This window comes from Schistocerca piceifrons, chromosome 9, assembly GCF_021461385.2.
Source record: "Schistocerca piceifrons isolate TAMUIC-IGC-003096 chromosome 9, iqSchPice1.1, whole genome shotgun sequence".
Lineage (NCBI taxonomy): Eukaryota > Metazoa > Arthropoda > Insecta > Orthoptera > Acrididae > Schistocerca > Schistocerca piceifrons.
Genome location: NC_060146.1, coordinates 202876574 through 202893474, shown reverse-complemented (window position 1 = coordinate 202893474; position 16901 = coordinate 202876574). Strand labels below are relative to the sequence as shown.

The following is a 16901-nucleotide window of genomic DNA, read 5'->3' as shown; positions in this document are numbered from 1 at the left end:
GACTGGGCATTTATTTTGTACTCGTACATTAATGGGGATTTTCGCCTTGTCATACGCAGTAGGTTACAGTTACTAATATTTTCGCCTTGTTATACGCAGTAGGTTACACTTACTAAGCCGGCCGAAGTGGTCGAGCGGTTCTAGGCGCTACAGTCTGTAAGCGCGCGACCGCTACGGTCGCAGGTTCGAATCCTGCCTCGGGCATGGATGTGTGTGATGTCCTTAGGTTAGTTAGGTTTAAGTAGTTCTAAGTTCTAGGGGACTGATAACCTCAGCAGTTGAGTCCCATAGTGCTCAGAGCCATTTGAACCATTTTGAACACTTACTAATATTGAGAGATAACTGCCAGTCATTATATCACGCATTTATTTTCTGCAAATCCTGATTGATTTATTCACAACTTTCGTGTGATACTACTTTCGTGTAGACTACAGCATCATCGGCAAAAAGTCTAAGGCCGCTGTGAATGTCATCAACCAGATAGTTTATGTAAATCGTAAAAAGCTGAGGACCTATTACGCTGCCCTGGGGCACACCTGAAGTTACGCTTGTTTCTGTTGAAGCCACCCCGTTCAGGACGACATACTGCTCCCTGTCTGTTAGAAAACTTTCTATCCAACCGCATACGTCATCGGATAGACAGTAAGCGCGCACTGTTTGTAGGAAGAGACGGAGCGGAACTGAGACGAACGACTTTCGAAAGTCGAGAAATATGGCATCAACGTGGAAGCCGGTATCTAGAGCCTGTTGTATATCACGCACAAAGAGGGCCAGCTGTGTCTCGCATGACCGCTGTTCCCTGAAACCGTGCTGGTTTCTGCAGATGAGCTTCTCAGAGTCTAGATGTTAAGACCCATAGTGATTAGAGCCATTTGAGCCATTTGACAAATCGAGCGGATGACTTGACCACCCAGATCTGCCGACATGAATCCCACCGAACACTTATGGGACACAATCGAGAGGTGAGTTTGTAACACCATAGCTTAGACACTACATACCTTTTGTTGATTCATTTAGCTTTCTATTTTGTTCAACATCCCATCGTTGAACTTCTGTAATTAATGTACGATTAATTCGATACTGTAATGAAGTGTAATCTCTGTAATATGCACAATATGAGCAAATGATCTTTTGTCTTACTCATATAATCTCTTTGGTTATCTTTAAAATTAAATAAATTTATTTAATTAATTTTGTTTAGAACTATCTATATCTGCAAATGATATGTTTTGTTTAAAATGATTGATTGCTGTTATGTAAACTGCTGACCTTCACTTAGGATTCTTAGTTACCCTGTGTGTAAAAGGTAGTGTGGTTCCCCTGGGGAACGGAAGTTAGTAGCGCGTGCAAATTGTGGTTGGCCTAGGTAGAAAAGGTGGGACAAGAGTCAGTCGGGGACGAGCTACCAAAGTTGTATATTGTGCTGGTTCCGAGAGAGGCTTTTCCTGACGCTTTCCAATGCCTCGGGTGGATGGATGAAGAGCTGGAATTTTTCTGAAATTGGTATCTATCATCGCCGCCAAGAAATGACAGATTCCGGCAATTCTACCTGCAAATCCACCTAACAACACGCAATCGCCACCACATTGCGCAATCACTGTTAACGGAACACTATAATAATGTATAGTGAAGGATCAGCTTATTGGATGTGTTAGTGCGCTCAAATATAAGGTAATTTGTAACTGAATATATGTACCTACCTTGATTTTTTTCCTTATCATAACACCTCTCAGGTTCCTCTCTGTTTGAACTAAAGTGATTACCGAGTGTCCTTACTGAAAGAACATTAAAGCCGAGTGTTTTGCTAATTAATGCGTCTTGAACATAGTAGAAAGAAAGTTAAAGTTGATGTGGCAAGAGAGTGAGTTAAAGTAAATGATGCTTGCTGAAAATAATTTTCCTATTAAAACTGCTTATTAATATGTTGTTGCCAACTTCAAAATTAAAAGTTCTTAAGACTGCGGCTTATAAAGTTTTGCTTAGTAAATGATCACATTGCTGCCTGTTGTAAATCGCAGAAGGTGAGTCAGTATCTTATAAATATGTTAATTTTGTGTCTCACTCTAGTAAAAGTGGAAAACTGCAGTTGTGGAAAGTTATATACTCATGCTTGCTAAGCACTTGTTTCTTTTGGGTATTGAAAGTGTATTGATAGTGTAATAGGATCCACAGGTTATCCTTTATGCTCACGATAAATAACAATTAATAGAAAGACCACTATTTATGAAAACAATAATTTCTTTATTAAAAAAAAACAGTGAGAAGTAACCTGTTAGTGAATTCCATTTAACTTTCATTCTAAATAGAAAAGTATTTAGCTGAGAGAGACTTAACCTGTGGCCAGTTCATAATTTTGCAATGAACTACATTTACAATTTTATGTCAGCTAGGAAAATGTTTCAGAAGTAATACTGAACCAATTTATGATTGTACAGTGAATATTAATAATAATGTTATAAAGACCATTCAGTTTGAATAATCCATGAAAGTAATGGTTTGTATTGTTATCTGTTATATTTCTGCCAGTAGTTTGTTCTGATCTGTAAACTCCAACCTTAACCTGAACACACTGTATCCAGGTGCCAGAGTTCATTGCACTCGCGTGTGGAAAGGTATAGATTATGTTTGTCTGTTGAAGTTACTCATACCTATTTTTTTTAAACAAGAATGTTTATCATTCTCTTGCCTAATTAGGCTGGCGACCGTTTTCTTTATTCTTTAAACACTGTAGCTAGGTAAAATATTATTTGTTACTGTTTGAATATTTACGTAATTCTGACTTTCACCTCCAATAAGCCACCTCCGTTAGGTACAACACGGTCAACATAACAAAATTCCTCTCAGAGGGTAAAACTGCTCAGCTTCTTCATACTATAATTACTTGAATAAGAATAATTTCACTATACGAACTGATTTCAGCTTTGAGGTTATGGTACAGTAGTAGCAGACGGTAGTGTCATAAGTTCGTGCACAAAATCGTGTCCTGCCAACACTGTCGCAGTTTTGGACGGCTGTAGAGGCAGCACGGCGAATACTTCTTCCAACGGCTTGTCGAGTCGGTGCCGAGTCGACTGCTGTACGTCGCGGGGCGGAAGGAGTTCCGTACGGTATGAGGAGGTGTCGCACGAGTTGTGGCACCTCGGTGTAGCCTTCTGCGTACCAGGTACTGTCTGGCACCCTGTGGATGTGACTGATGGCTACGGTCGGTGCGCCCGGTTTCTCAGCGCCGATGTCGCGCGCTGCGGGTAACGGGGTCGTTAGCCGGCCGGACCCCGGCGTGTCGCGTATTGAGTCGGCGCACGTGCGCACGTCGCCCGCTCCACGTCGACACGCGCCACCTGCGAAATGCGCCGCGGTATTTCCGCGCAGCGTCCGGTGCCTGCCTGCATCCTGCGCTCACTCGCAGACAGGATGGCGTGCTCCTAGTTGTCGCTAGACCAGGCGCGCACAACCAGTGCACACAGAACAGCCAGTATCTGCGTCGCACTCCACATGGCCGACCGCGGTCCAGTTCTGCTCCGGCGCGTCGCGTTAGCGAGACGGCCGGTGTACCGTTCTCCTCATCTTGCTTACGGCGGCCTATTTATAGCCAGGCCTCTAAATACACTACTGGCCATTAAAATTGCTACACCAAGAAGAAATGCAGATGATAAACGGGCATTCATTGGACAAATATATTATACCACAACTGACATCTGATTACATTTTCACGCAATTTGGGTGCATAGATCCTGAGAAATCAGTACCCAGAACAACCACCTCTGGCCTTGATACGCCTGGGCATTCAGTCAAACACAGCTTGGATGGCGTGTACAGGTACAACTGCCCATGCAGCTTCAACACGATGCCACAGTTCATCAAGAATAGTGACTGGCGTATTGTGACGAGACAGTTGCTGGGCCACCATTGACCACGCGTTTTCAGTTAGTGAGAGACCTGGAGAATGTGCTGGCCAGGGCAGCAGTCGAACACTTTCTGTATCCAGAAAGGCCCGTATAGGACCTGCAACATGCGGTGTGCATTATCCTACTGAAATGTAGGGGTTTGCAGGGATCGAATGAAGGGTAGAGCCACGGGTCGTAACACACTGTTCAAAGTGCCGTCAATGTGAACAAGAGGTGGCCGAGACGTGTAACCAATGGCACCCCATACCATCACGCCGGGTGATACGCCAGCATGGCGATGACGAATACACACTTCCAATGTCCGTTCACCGCGATGTCGCCAAACACGGATGCGACCATCGTGTTGCTGTAAACACAACCTGGATTCATCCGAAAAAACGATGTTTTACCATTCCTGCACCCATGTTCGTCGTCGAGTACACCATCGCAGGCGCTCCTGTCCGTGATGCAGCGTCAAGGGTAACCGCAACCACGGTCTCCGAGCTGATAGTCCGTGCTGCTGCAAACGTCGTCGAACTGTTCGTGCAGATGGTTGTTGTCTTGCAAACGTCCCCATCTGTTGACTGAGGGATCGAGACGTGGCTGCACGATCTGCTACAGCCATGCGGATAAGATGCCTGTCATCTGGACTGCTAGTGATACGAGGCCGTTGGGATCCAGCACGGCGTTCCGTATTACACTCCTGAACCCACCGATTCCATATTCTGCTAACAGTGATTGGATCTCGACCAACGCGAGGAGCAACGTCGCGATACGATGAACTGCAATTGCGATAGGATACAGTCCGACCTTTATCCAAGTCGGAAACGTGGTGGTACGCATTTCTCCTCCTTACACGAGGCATCACAACGTTTCAGCAGGCAACGCCGGTCAACTGTTGTTTGTGTATGAGAAATCGGTTGGGACCTTTCCTCATGTCAGCACGTTGTAGGTGTCGCCACCGGCGCCAACCCTTGTGAATGCTCTGAAAAGCTAATCATTTCTATATCACACCATCTTCTTCCTGTCGGTTAAATTTCGCGTCTGTAGCACGTCATCCTCGTGGTGTAGCAATTTTAATGGACAGTAGTGTACATTTTTCTGTGCGTTCTTACAGTCTTTCGTGCAGATGTCTACACACGATTTATCGCCAATCTCCCGCCAGTGCAAACTCTCAAGCGAGTGGAAAAAAGCGCGGGTAACACTTGTGTATAAGAAGCGTAAAAGGACGGACCTGCAAAATTACAGACCAATACCTTTCACACTGAAACCTCTTGGCAGATTAAAACTGTGTGTAGGACGCAGAGTCGAACTCGGGACTTTTGCGTTTCGCGGGAAAGTGCTCTGCCGATGTTTTTTCCCTGCAATAATCTGTACTGGACAAACTGACAGTACATGTATATATACACAATGCAACAGTTCTTCAAGGTACCATTTAAACATATACAAATGATTGTTAGTTAAACAAAAATATTTGAATAACATTAAATACAACAAAATATAAGGTTTTCTTTCTTTTTTTTTTTGTCGATGCCTGAGAACATGGATAAGGGTGTTGCATCATGTCATGTGAGGGGTAGGCATGGCACACCCCGACTTTGAGGGGGTCTAGGAAGACCCTGGGAACCGGCAAAAGTTTGTCGGTAAGATGGTTTTCGGGTGAGTGTGCTATGCGCGGTCACAACTTTGTATCAGAAGTCAAGGACTGTATGCGGACCACTGTGAAAGAGGTATTCTAAAGCCTGTCCTCGAAACCACATTAGGGTATGGTGCTTAGCAAGAGCGTAGTGAAATGTCTGGGGCAACAACAAGAAATCTGGGGTTACCGTCGTTGGCGGGGCGCGCAGGTAAAAAAAAAAACCCACGATTCGTTGGATGAGGAGCCATACGTTTTGTTTCAGGGGGCACGTAAGACGGTGCTCGTCGGTGTCTTCGAGCTGACAGTCAGGGCAGAGTAGGGAGGTGGCCAGTCCTATGTGAAGTGAACTATTAGGTGGGAACTTGCCGTAGACTAAAACATAACAGAGTGCAGACACAGAGCTCGCATGTCGTGGTCGTGCGGTAGCGTTCTCGCTTCCCATGCCCGGGTTCCCGGGTTCGATTCCCGGCGGGGTCAGGGATTTTCTCTGCCTCGTGATGGCTGGGTGTTGTGTGCTGTCCTTAGGTTAGTTAGGTTTAAGTAGGTCTAAGATCTAGGGGACTGATGACCATAGATGTTAAGTCCCATAGTGCTCAGAGCCATTTTTTGCAGACACAGACGACGGTAAAAAGGGTGCACGAACACACCTCCAAACAGTTCGCCAGTTAATGTCAGGGTGCTGTAGCACCATGGGGTCGCAAGAGCTGGACAGCATAAACAAACGATAATAATCTTTTGTACGGGGAGTAATATTCGTCTGTCTATATTTGAACGTTAAGTAGCCACGCTGTACTTGCGGCTGACGCTTCACGATTTTGCGTGTCATCCTTGCGCAGGGGCCACGCTAATCTTCTCAGTATCGTTCCAGTTTCAGCACACGTACCGCCGAAGCGGGTACGACTGAGCTACCCGAGCACGACTCGCGACTCCCCCTCACAGCTTCAAGTACGCCACTACCTCGTCTGCTTCCCTCCAAACTTCACAGAAGCTCTCCTGCGAAACTTGCAGAACTGGCACTCCTGGAAGAATTTCGAGTCTCGATCCACGGATGGTTTTACTCTGCAAGGAGGTTTCATATCAGTGCAAACTCCGCTGCAGAGTGAAAATTTCATTCTGGACCCTTAACATTGCTTTGCTGCAGAATTCTAGAGCATATTCTGAGTTCGAATATAATAAATTTCCTAGAGGCCGGAAAGCTTATGTCCACCAACCATCACGGTTTTCGAAAGCACAGCTCGTGTGAAACTCACTAACATATATATATATATATATATATATATATATATATATATATATATATATTCCCCCCATGAACCATGGACCTTGCCGTTGGTGGGGAGGCTTGCGTGCCTCAGCGATACAGATAGCCGTACCGTAGGTGCAACCACAACGGAGGGGTATCTGTTGAGAGGCCAGACAAACGTGTGGTTCCTGAAGAGGGGCAGCAGCCTTTTCAGTAGTTGCAAGGGCAACAGTCTGGATGATTGACTGATCTGGCCTTGTAACAATAACCAAAACGGCCTTGCTGTGCTGGTACTGCGAACGGCTGAAAGCAAGGGGAAACTACAGCCGTAACTTTTCCCGAGGGCATGCAGCTTTACTGTATGATTACATGATGATGGCGTCCTCTTGGGTAAAATATTCCGGAGGTAAAATAGTCCCCCATTCCGATCTCCGGGCGGGGACTACTCAAGAGGATGTCGTTATCAGGAGAAAGAAAACTGGCGTTCTTACGGATCGGAGCGTGGAATGTCAGATCCCTTAATCGGGCAGGTAGGTTAGAAAATTTAAAAAGGGAAATGGATAGGTTGAAGTTAGATATAGTGGGAATTAGTGAAGTTCGGTGGCAGGAGGAACAAGACTTCTGGTCAGGTGACTACAGGGTTATAAACACAAAATCAAATAGGGGGAATGCAGGAGTAGGTTTAATAATGAATAGGAAAATAGGAAAGCGGGTAAGCTACTGCAAACAGCATAGTGAACGCATTATTGTGGCCAAGATAGATACGAAGCCCACGCCTACTACAGTAGTACAAGTTTATATGCCAACTAGCTCTGCAGATGACGAAGAAATTGAAGAAATGTATGATGAAATAAAAGAAATTATTCAGATTGTGAAGGGAGACGAAAATTTAATAGTCATGGGTGACTGGAATTCAGTAGTAGGAAAAGGGAGAGAAGGAAACATAGTAGGTGAATATGGATTGGGGGACAGAAATGAAAGAGGAAGCCGCCTTGTAGAATTTTGCACAGAGCACAACATAATCATAACTAACACTTGGTTTAAGAATCATGAAAGAAGGTTGTATACATGGAAGAACCCTGGAGATACTAAAAGGTATCAGATAGATTATATAATGGTAAGACACAGATTTAGGAACCAGGTTTTAAATTGTAAGGCATTTCCAGGGGCAGATGTGGACTCTGACCACAATCTATTGGTTATGATCTGTAGATTGAAACTGAAGAAACTGCAAAAAGGTGGGATTTTAAGGAGATGGGACCTGGATAAACTGAAAGAACCAGAGGTTGTACAGAGATTCAGGGAGAGCATAAGGGAGCAATTGACAGGAATGGGGGACAGAAATACAGTAGAAGAAGAATGGGTAGCTTTGAGGGATGAAATAGTGAAGGCAGCAGAGGATCAAATAGGTAAAAAGAAGAGGGCTAGTAGAAACCCTTGGGTAACAGAAGAAATATTGAATTTAATTGATGAAAGGAGAAAATATAAAAATGCAGTAAGTGAAACAGGCAAAAAGGAATACAAACGTATCAAAAATGAGATCGACAGGAAGTGCAAAATGGCTAAGCAGGGATGGCTAGAGGACAAATGTAAGGATCTAGAGGCCTATCTCACTAGGGGTAAGATAGATACCGCCTATAGGAAAATTAAAGAGACCTTTGGAGATAAGAGAACGACTGGTATGAATATCAAGAGCTCAGATGGAAACCCAGTTCTAAGCAAAGAAGGGAAAGCAGAAAGGTGGAAGGAGTATATAGAGGGTCTATACAAGGGCGATGTACTTGAGGACAATATTATGGAAATGGAAGAGGATGTAGATGAAGATGAAATGGGAGATACGATACTGCGTGAAGAGTTTGACAGAGCACTGAAAGACCTGAGTCGAAACAAGGCCCCCGGAGTAGACAATATTCCATTGGAACTACTGACAGCCGTGGGAGAGCCAGTCCTGACAAAACTCTACCATCTGGTGAGCAAGATGTATGAAACAGGCGAAATACCCTCAGACTTCAAGAAGAATATAATAATTCCAATCCCAAAGAAAGCAGGTGTTGACAGATGTGAAAATTACCGAACTATCAGTTTAATAAGTCACAGCTGCAAAATACTAACACGAATTATTTACAGACGAACGGAAAAACTAGTAGAAGCCAACCTCGGGGAAGATCAGTTTGGATTCCGTAGAAACACTGGAACACGTGAGGCAATACTGACCTTACGACTTATCTTAGAAGAAAGATTAAGGAAAGGCAAACCCACGTTTCTAGCATTTGTAGACTTAGAGAAAGCTTTTGACAATGTTGACTGGAATACTCTCTTTCAAATTCTGAAGGTGGCAGGGGTAAAACACAGGGAGCGAAAGGCTATTTACAATTTGTACAGAAACCAGATGGCAGTTATAAGAGTCGAGGGACATGAAAGGGAAGCAGTGGTTGGGAAGGGAGTAAGACAAGGTTGTAGCCTCTCCCCGATGTTATTCAATCTGTATATTGAGCAAGCAGTAAAGGAAACAAAAGAAAAATTCGGGGTAGGTATTAAAATTCATGGAGAAGAAATAAAAACTTTGAGGTTCGCCGATGACATTGTAATTCTGTCAGAGACAGCAAAGGACTTGGAAGAGCAGTTGAATGGAATGGACAGTGTCTTGAAAGGAGGATATAAGATGAACATCAACAAAAGCAAAACAGGGATAATGGAATGTAGTCTAATTGAGTCGGGTGATGCTGAGGGAATTAGATTAGGAAATGAGGCACTTAAAGTAGTAAAGGAGTTTTGCTATTTGGGGAGCAAAATAACTGATGATGGTCGAAGTAGAGAGGATATAAAATGTAGGCTGGCAATGGCAAGGAAAGCGTTTCTGAAGAAGAGAAATTTGTTAACATCCAGTATTGATTTAAGTGTCAGGAAGTCATTTCTGAAAGTATACGTATGGAGTGTAGCCATGTATGGAAGTGAAACATGGACGATAAATAGTTTGGACAAGAAGAGAATAGAAGCTTTCGAAATGTGGTGCTACAGAAGAATGCTGAAGATTAGATGGGTAGATCACATAACTAATGAGGAAGTATTGAATAGGATTGGGGAGAAGAGAAGTTTGTGGCACAACTTGACCAGAAGAAGGGATCGGTTGGTAGGACATGTTCTGAGGCATCAAGGGATCATCAATTTAGTATTGGAGGGCAGCGTGGAGGGTAAAAATCGTAGAGGGAGACCAAGAGATGAATAGACTAAGCAGATTCAGAAGGATGTAGGTTGCAGTAGGTACTGGGAGATGAAAAAGCTTGCACAGGATAGAGTGGCATGGAGAGCTGCATCAAACCAGTCTCAGGACTGAAGACCACAACAACAACATATATATATATTATACTACTGGCCATTAAAATTGCTACACTACGAAGATGACGTGCTACAGACGCGAAATTTTACCGACAGGACGAAGATGCTGTGATATGCAAATGATTAGAATTTCAGAGCATTCACACAAGGTTGGCGACGGTGGCGACACCTACAACGTGATGACATGAGGAAAGTTCCCAACCGATTTCTCATACACATACAGCAGTTGACTGGCGTTGCCTGGTGAAACGTTGTTGTCATGCCTCGTGTAAGGAGGAGAAATGCGTACCATCACGTTTCCGACTTTGATAAAGGTCGGATTGTAGCCTAGCGCGATTGCGGTTTGTCGTATCGCGACATTGCTGCTCGCTTTAGTCGAGATCCAGTGACTGTTAGCAGATTATGGAATCGGTGGGTTCAGGAGTGTAATACGGAGCGCCGTGCTGCATCCCAACCTCCTCGTATCACTAGCAGTTGACATGACAGGCATCTTATCTGCATGGCTGTAACGGATCGTGCAGCCACATCTCGATCCCTGAGTCAACAGACGGGGACGTTTGTAAGACAATGACCATCTACACCAACAGTTCGACGACGTTTGCAGCAGCATGGTCTATCAGCTCGGAGACCATGGCTGCGGTTATCCTTGACGCTGCATCACAGACAGGGGCGCCTGCGATGGTGTACCCGACGACGAACCTGGGTGCACGAATGGCGAAACGTCATTTTTTCGGATGAATCCAGGTTGTGTTTTCAGCATCATGATGGTCGCATCCGTGTTTGGCGACATCGCGGTGAACGGACATTGGAAGCGTGTATTCGTCATCGCCATACTGGCCTATCACCCGGAGGGATGGTACCGGTTGCCATTGGTTACACGTCTCGGTCACCTCTTGTTCACATTGACGGCACTTTGAACAGTGGACGTTACATTTCAGATGTGTTACGACCCGTGGATCTACCCTTCATTCCATCCCTGCGAAACCCTACATTTCAGCAGGATAATGCACGACCGCATGTTGCAGGGCCTGTACGGGCATTTCTGGATACAGAAAATGCTCGACTGCTGCCCTGGCCAGCACATTCTCCAGATCCCTCACCAATTGAAAACGTCTGGTCAATGGTGGCCGAGCAACTGGCTCGTCACAATACGCCAGTCACTACTCTTGATGAACTGTGGTATCGTGTTGAAGCTGCACGGGGAGCTGTACCTGTACACACAATCGAAGCTCTGTTTGACTCATTGCGTATCAAGGCCGTTATTACGGCCAGATGTGGTTGTTCTGGGTACTGATTTCTCAGGATCTATGCACCCAAATTGCGTGAAAATGTAATCACATGTCAGTTCTAGTGTAATATATTTGTCCAATGAATACGCGTTTAGCATCTGCATTTCTTCTTGGTGTAGCAATTTTAATGGCGAGTAGGAACATCAAACCTGTACTGTCTGGATACAGCATCATTAGTGTCACACAGTCATGCCGTTTGAATACTTGGGCATAATGTTGCAAAGCAGTATGAAACAGAACGAGCATGTCAGTATTGTGGCAGGGAAGGCGGACCGTCGGCTTCAGTTCATTGGGAGAATTGTAGAACAGTGTGGTCCATCTGTAGAGGCCACCGCATATAGTACGACCCATTGTTGAATACTGCTGGAGTGTTTGGGACCTGCAGCAGGTAACACTAAAGGAAGGCATCGAAGCACTTGAGGGACGAGTTGCTAGATTTATTAGTGGTAGTTTCGAACAAGACGCAACCATTGCTTCGGGCACTCGATGGGAATTTCTGGAAGGAAGGCGACGTTTTTTTTCCAGAAACACTACTCAGAAAGTTTATAGAATCGATATTTGAAGCTGATATCAGAACGATCCTACTGCCGCCAACATAAATTTCCCATTGGGACCGCGAAGATAAGATGCGAGAAATTCGGAACGATATACAATATAGATAGTCGTGTTTTCCTCGCTCCATTGCGAGTGGAACTGTAAAGGAAATGACTGATAATGGTAGATGATATCCTTCGCCATGCACCGCACAGTGGCTGTGTGTGTAGATGTAAATATGAAGTATAGTAGCACACACTGTGGTATTTTTATTATTAGGTCACAGTAGTAGTGTCATTGCCGCTTCCAGTTTATTAACAAGTCGTCATCGGATTTCTTGAACAAGTGTTGCTCTGCAGCTTGTACACCACTAGGATCGGTTTCAACCAAATTTGGTACACATATCACTTGCAACCGGGAAAGAGCACTGCCTGTGTAAGAAACGCCTACCTCCAAAAAGCATGGAGTTGTGGCTGGGCTAAAAATTAAACGTCAACATTACGCATCGCAAGCAAATACCCAGACCTTATTCGTTCATTATTTGCAAACGAGAACGCTTAGCAACTTATAACAAACTTATATATGTACATACACTGAAGAACCAAAGAAACTGGTACAAGTGCCTAATATCGTATGGGGCCCCCGCAAGCACGCAGAAGTGCCGCAACGCGACGTGGCATGGACTACACGAATGTCTGAAGTATTGCTGGGGGGAATTGACACCGTTAATCCTGCACGGCTGTCCATAATTTCCTAAGAGTACGAGGGGGTGGAGATCTCTTCTGAACAGCACGTTGCAAGGCATCCCAGATATGCTCAATGACGTTCATGTCTGAGGAATTTGGTGGCCAGCGGAAGTGTTTCAATCCAGAAGAGTGTTCCAGGAGCCACTCTGTAGCAATTCTGTACGTCTGGGGTGTCGCATTGTCCTGCTGGAAATGACCAGGTCCATCGGAATGCAAATCAGGAGTTCCATGTCACTCCCATTTCCACGCCCTACACCATTACAGAGCCTCCACCAAGTTGGACAGTCCCCTGCTGACATGCGGAGTCCATAGATCCAAGAGGTTGTCTCCATACGCGTACACGTCCATCCGCTCGACACAATTCGAAACGAGACTCGTCCGCCCAGGCAACATGTTTCCACTCATCAACTGTCCAATGTCGGTGTCGACGGACCCAGGCGAGGCGTATAGCTTTCTGTGGCGCAGTCATCAGTAGCTTTCGACTCCAAAAGCGCATATCGATGATGTTTCGTTCAGTGGTTCGCACGCCGACACTTGTTGATGGCCCAGCATTGAAATCTGCAGCAATTTGCGGAAAGTAGCACTCCAATCACGTTGAACGATTGTCCTCAGTCGTCGATGGTCCCGTTCTTGCAGGATCTTTTTCCAGCCGCAGCGATGTCGGAGATTTGTTGATTTACCGGATTCCTGATATTCGAGGCACACTCGTAAAATGGTGGTATGGGAAAATCCCCACTTCATCGTTACCTCGGAGATGCTGTGTCCCATCGCTCGTGCGCTGACTATAGCACCGCATTCAGACTCACTTAAGTCTTAGTAACCTGCCATTGTAGCAGCAGTAACCGATCTGACAACTGCGCCAGACTCTTGTTGTCTTATATAGGCGTTGCCGACCGCAGCGTTGTGTTCTGCCTGTTTACACGTCTCTGTATTTGAATACGCATGCCTGTACCAGTTTCTTTGGCGCTTCAGTGATTTTATGCTGTCGCGCCCTTAAGTTTTTTCGATGTGGTGGGTTAGTCCAGAATCTCGTAGTGCTTTTTCATAAGTTTAATAAACGCAACAAATAACAGAGACTTTGCTCATCAATAATGTAGTTTTCTATACTGTTTACAACAGGCTGCCAATGCTCGGGAAACTTTTCGATTTCGCGACTATAGAAATCACCTCGTTTTTAGGGGGAGAACTCGTCGAGCCATGTTCGGAGCGCATTTTCATCCGAAAAGAAAGTTCCTTGACGCTTGTTCGATAGAGAGCGGGAAACGTGATAACCCGAGGACGCACGATCAGGTGAATAATGACTCTCCAACCCAACTCCTCTGATGTGTCTAGCAGAGCGCGGAGGGCCGTTGCCTTGGAGTAGCATCGCTTCACGCAGCCTTCCTGGCCGTCGTTCCTGGATTACGTCTGCAAGACGTCTCACTTGTTGACAATAAATGTCAGCAGTGAATGCCACACTTCCGTGAAGCAATTCGCAGTACACTACACCGTCGCTATTACAGCCGAAGCGTAGCATTATCTTTTGTGGACGCGTGCAGGTCTTTGTACGGCGAGCAGCTGCTTTCCTTATGTCAGCATAAAGACAGCATTTCTCGCCACCAGTAACAATACAGGGTAGGAATGGTCGGTGTTGTTCACGAGCCAACTGATAAGGAGCAAGCAGAGATGCAGACCCGCTGATTTTTGTGATTTTTGTTTTGAGCATGGGGTACCCATACAGCCGATTTTTTAACCTTCCCCTTTGCATGAGAATGCCGCACGATGGTGCAATGATCACAGTTGACTACAATTGCCAGTACTCGACTACATCGACGTGCTTCGTTGTGGATTAATGCGTATAAAAGGTCATCATCAAACACCGAATGTGGAGAAAATGGTTCAAATGGCTCTGAGCACTATGGGACTTAACATCTGAAGTCATCAGTCCCCTAAAACTTAGAACTACTTAAACCTAACCAACCTAAGGACATCACACACATCCATGCCCGAGGCAGGATTCGCTCCTGCGACCGTAGCGGTTGTGCGGTTCCGGACTGAAGCGCCTAAAACCGCTCGGCCACCGCGGCCGGCCGGAATGTGGAGAGTCACTAATGTCAAAACGAAACTCCCTAATGCGAGAAAATCACTTCCTGGCCGTGCTCTGTTGAACCGCATTATACGAGGGTAATCCCAAAAGTAAGGTCTCCTATTTTTTATAAGTACAGAACTCTGTTTGTGTGGCCGTTGGTCACACTGTTATGAAGAGTGCTTCACGCGCTGTGTGTAAACATGCGCACGCCGCGCTAAGGCGCTCAGTCTTGGCTTGGCAGCCGTTGAGAATGGAGCTCCCGTTGGATGTTACCGCCAAGTGCGAATTGCGCGCAGTTATTCGGTTTTTGAACGCAAATGGCACTACGCCGATTGAAATCCATCGCCAATTGGCGGAAGTGTATGGTGAGTCGTACATGGATGTCAAAAATGTTCGTAAGTGGTGCAGAGAGTTTGCAGCTGGTCGGACCGAAATTCACGGCAAACAAAGGATCGGGAGACCTTCAGCTTCTGAGGAATCAGTGTTGAAGGTTGAGCAAAGCGTGCGTGAAGATCGGCGGATCACCCTGGATGATCTCTGCACGTTGGTTCCTGAGGTTTCCCGAAGCACCGCTCACAGAATTTTAACGGAATCATTGGACTACCGGAAGGTGTGCGCAAGATGGGTGCCACGCATGCTGACAGAGAACCACATGCGGCAACGAGTTGATGCTTCCCGCGCATTTCTTCACGGCCTTGCACCCGAACAGGACAACTTTCTGGACTCAGTTGTCACGGGTGACGAAACCTGGGCATACCACTTTACACCTGAGACCAAGCAACAATCATGCCAGTGGCGGCATCCTTCTTCGCCAAAGCCGCGGAAATTCAAACAAACACAGTCTGCCGGTAAAGTCATGACAACCGTTTTTTGTGATCGGAAAGGGGTAGTTGGTCGACTTTATGCCCCCTGGGACCACAATTAACGCTGACAGCTACTGTGAGACTCCGAAAAAACTCAAGCGGGCAATTCAGAACCGGAGAAGAGGAATGTTGAGCAAGGGCGTACATATTCTCCACGACAACGCTCGCCCACACATCGCTCGGCAAACCGTTGCTCTCCTGCAACAGTTTCAGTGGAACATAATCACCCACCTACTCTATAGTCCTGACTTGGCGCCCAGTGACTATCTCCTGTTCCGTAGGTTAAAAGAACATTTGGCCGGAAAGCGATTATTCAGCTCCGATGACGAGGTGAAAGAAGATGTTCATAACTTTCTGAACAGCATGACGGCTTGCTGGTATGACATGGGCATACAAAAACTGCCACAGCGTCTACAAAAATGCATCGACAGAAATGGTGATTATGTCGAAAAATAGCTAAATGTTCAAGCTGTAAACTGATGTAAACCATTGTAGAAATAAACAGGTCTATGTGCTTATAAAAAAATAGGAGACCTTACTTTTGGGATTACACACAGCGCGAATATTTCTGGCTTCCTTCGCTCCTGTCGTCCCTCTACTGAACTCAGAGAGAGCGTCGGAAATGTTCCGATTTCTCCACTTGGTACCCCACTTTCTAGCATCCACAGCGCCATTCACTATCTCCAAATGACAAAGTGGCAAAATGTAAGCTGAGATAGCAACAGTGAACTACAAATAAAAAGTGACAATCGATAAATGAACACACAGGAACCTTAATACAAACATGCAAAACAAAAACGCTACGAACTTAATGCACCAATCTAATATATGGCACTTACAAAGAAACCAGGACACAAACGATAAAGTAAAATGGCGCTAGAATGAGATTTTCACTCCGTAGCGGAGTGTGCGCTGATATGAAACTTCCTTGCAGATTAAAACTGTGTGCCCGACCGAGACTCGAACTCGGGACATTTGCCTTTCGCGGGCAAGTGCTCTACCAACTGAGCTACCGAAGCACGACTCACGGCAGCTACTCACAGCTTTACTTCTGCCAGTACCTCGTCTCCTACCTTCCAAACTTTACAGAAGCTCTCCTGCGAACCTTGCAGAACTAGCACTCCTGAAAGAAAGGATATTGCGCAGACATGGCTTAGCCACAGCCTGGGGGAAGTTTCCAGAATGAGATTTTCACTCTGCAGCGGAGTGTGCGCTGATATGAAAGTTTGAAGTTTGGAAGGTAGGAGACGAGGTACTGGCAAAAGTAAAGCTGTGAGTACCGGGCGTGAGTAGTGCTTC

General features: G+C 45.6%; 1 non-coding gene across 1 annotated transcript; it reads right to left on the bottom strand.

Annotated features, from left to right (window-relative positions):
• Positions 1 to 6314: 6314 nt before the first annotated feature.
• LOC124717551 lies at positions 6315 to 6421 on the bottom strand. The gene has a single exon (XR_007005807.1). It is a non-coding gene; the product is annotated as a U6 spliceosomal RNA (small nuclear RNA).
• Between the last annotated feature and the right edge of the window lie 10480 nt (positions 6422 to 16901).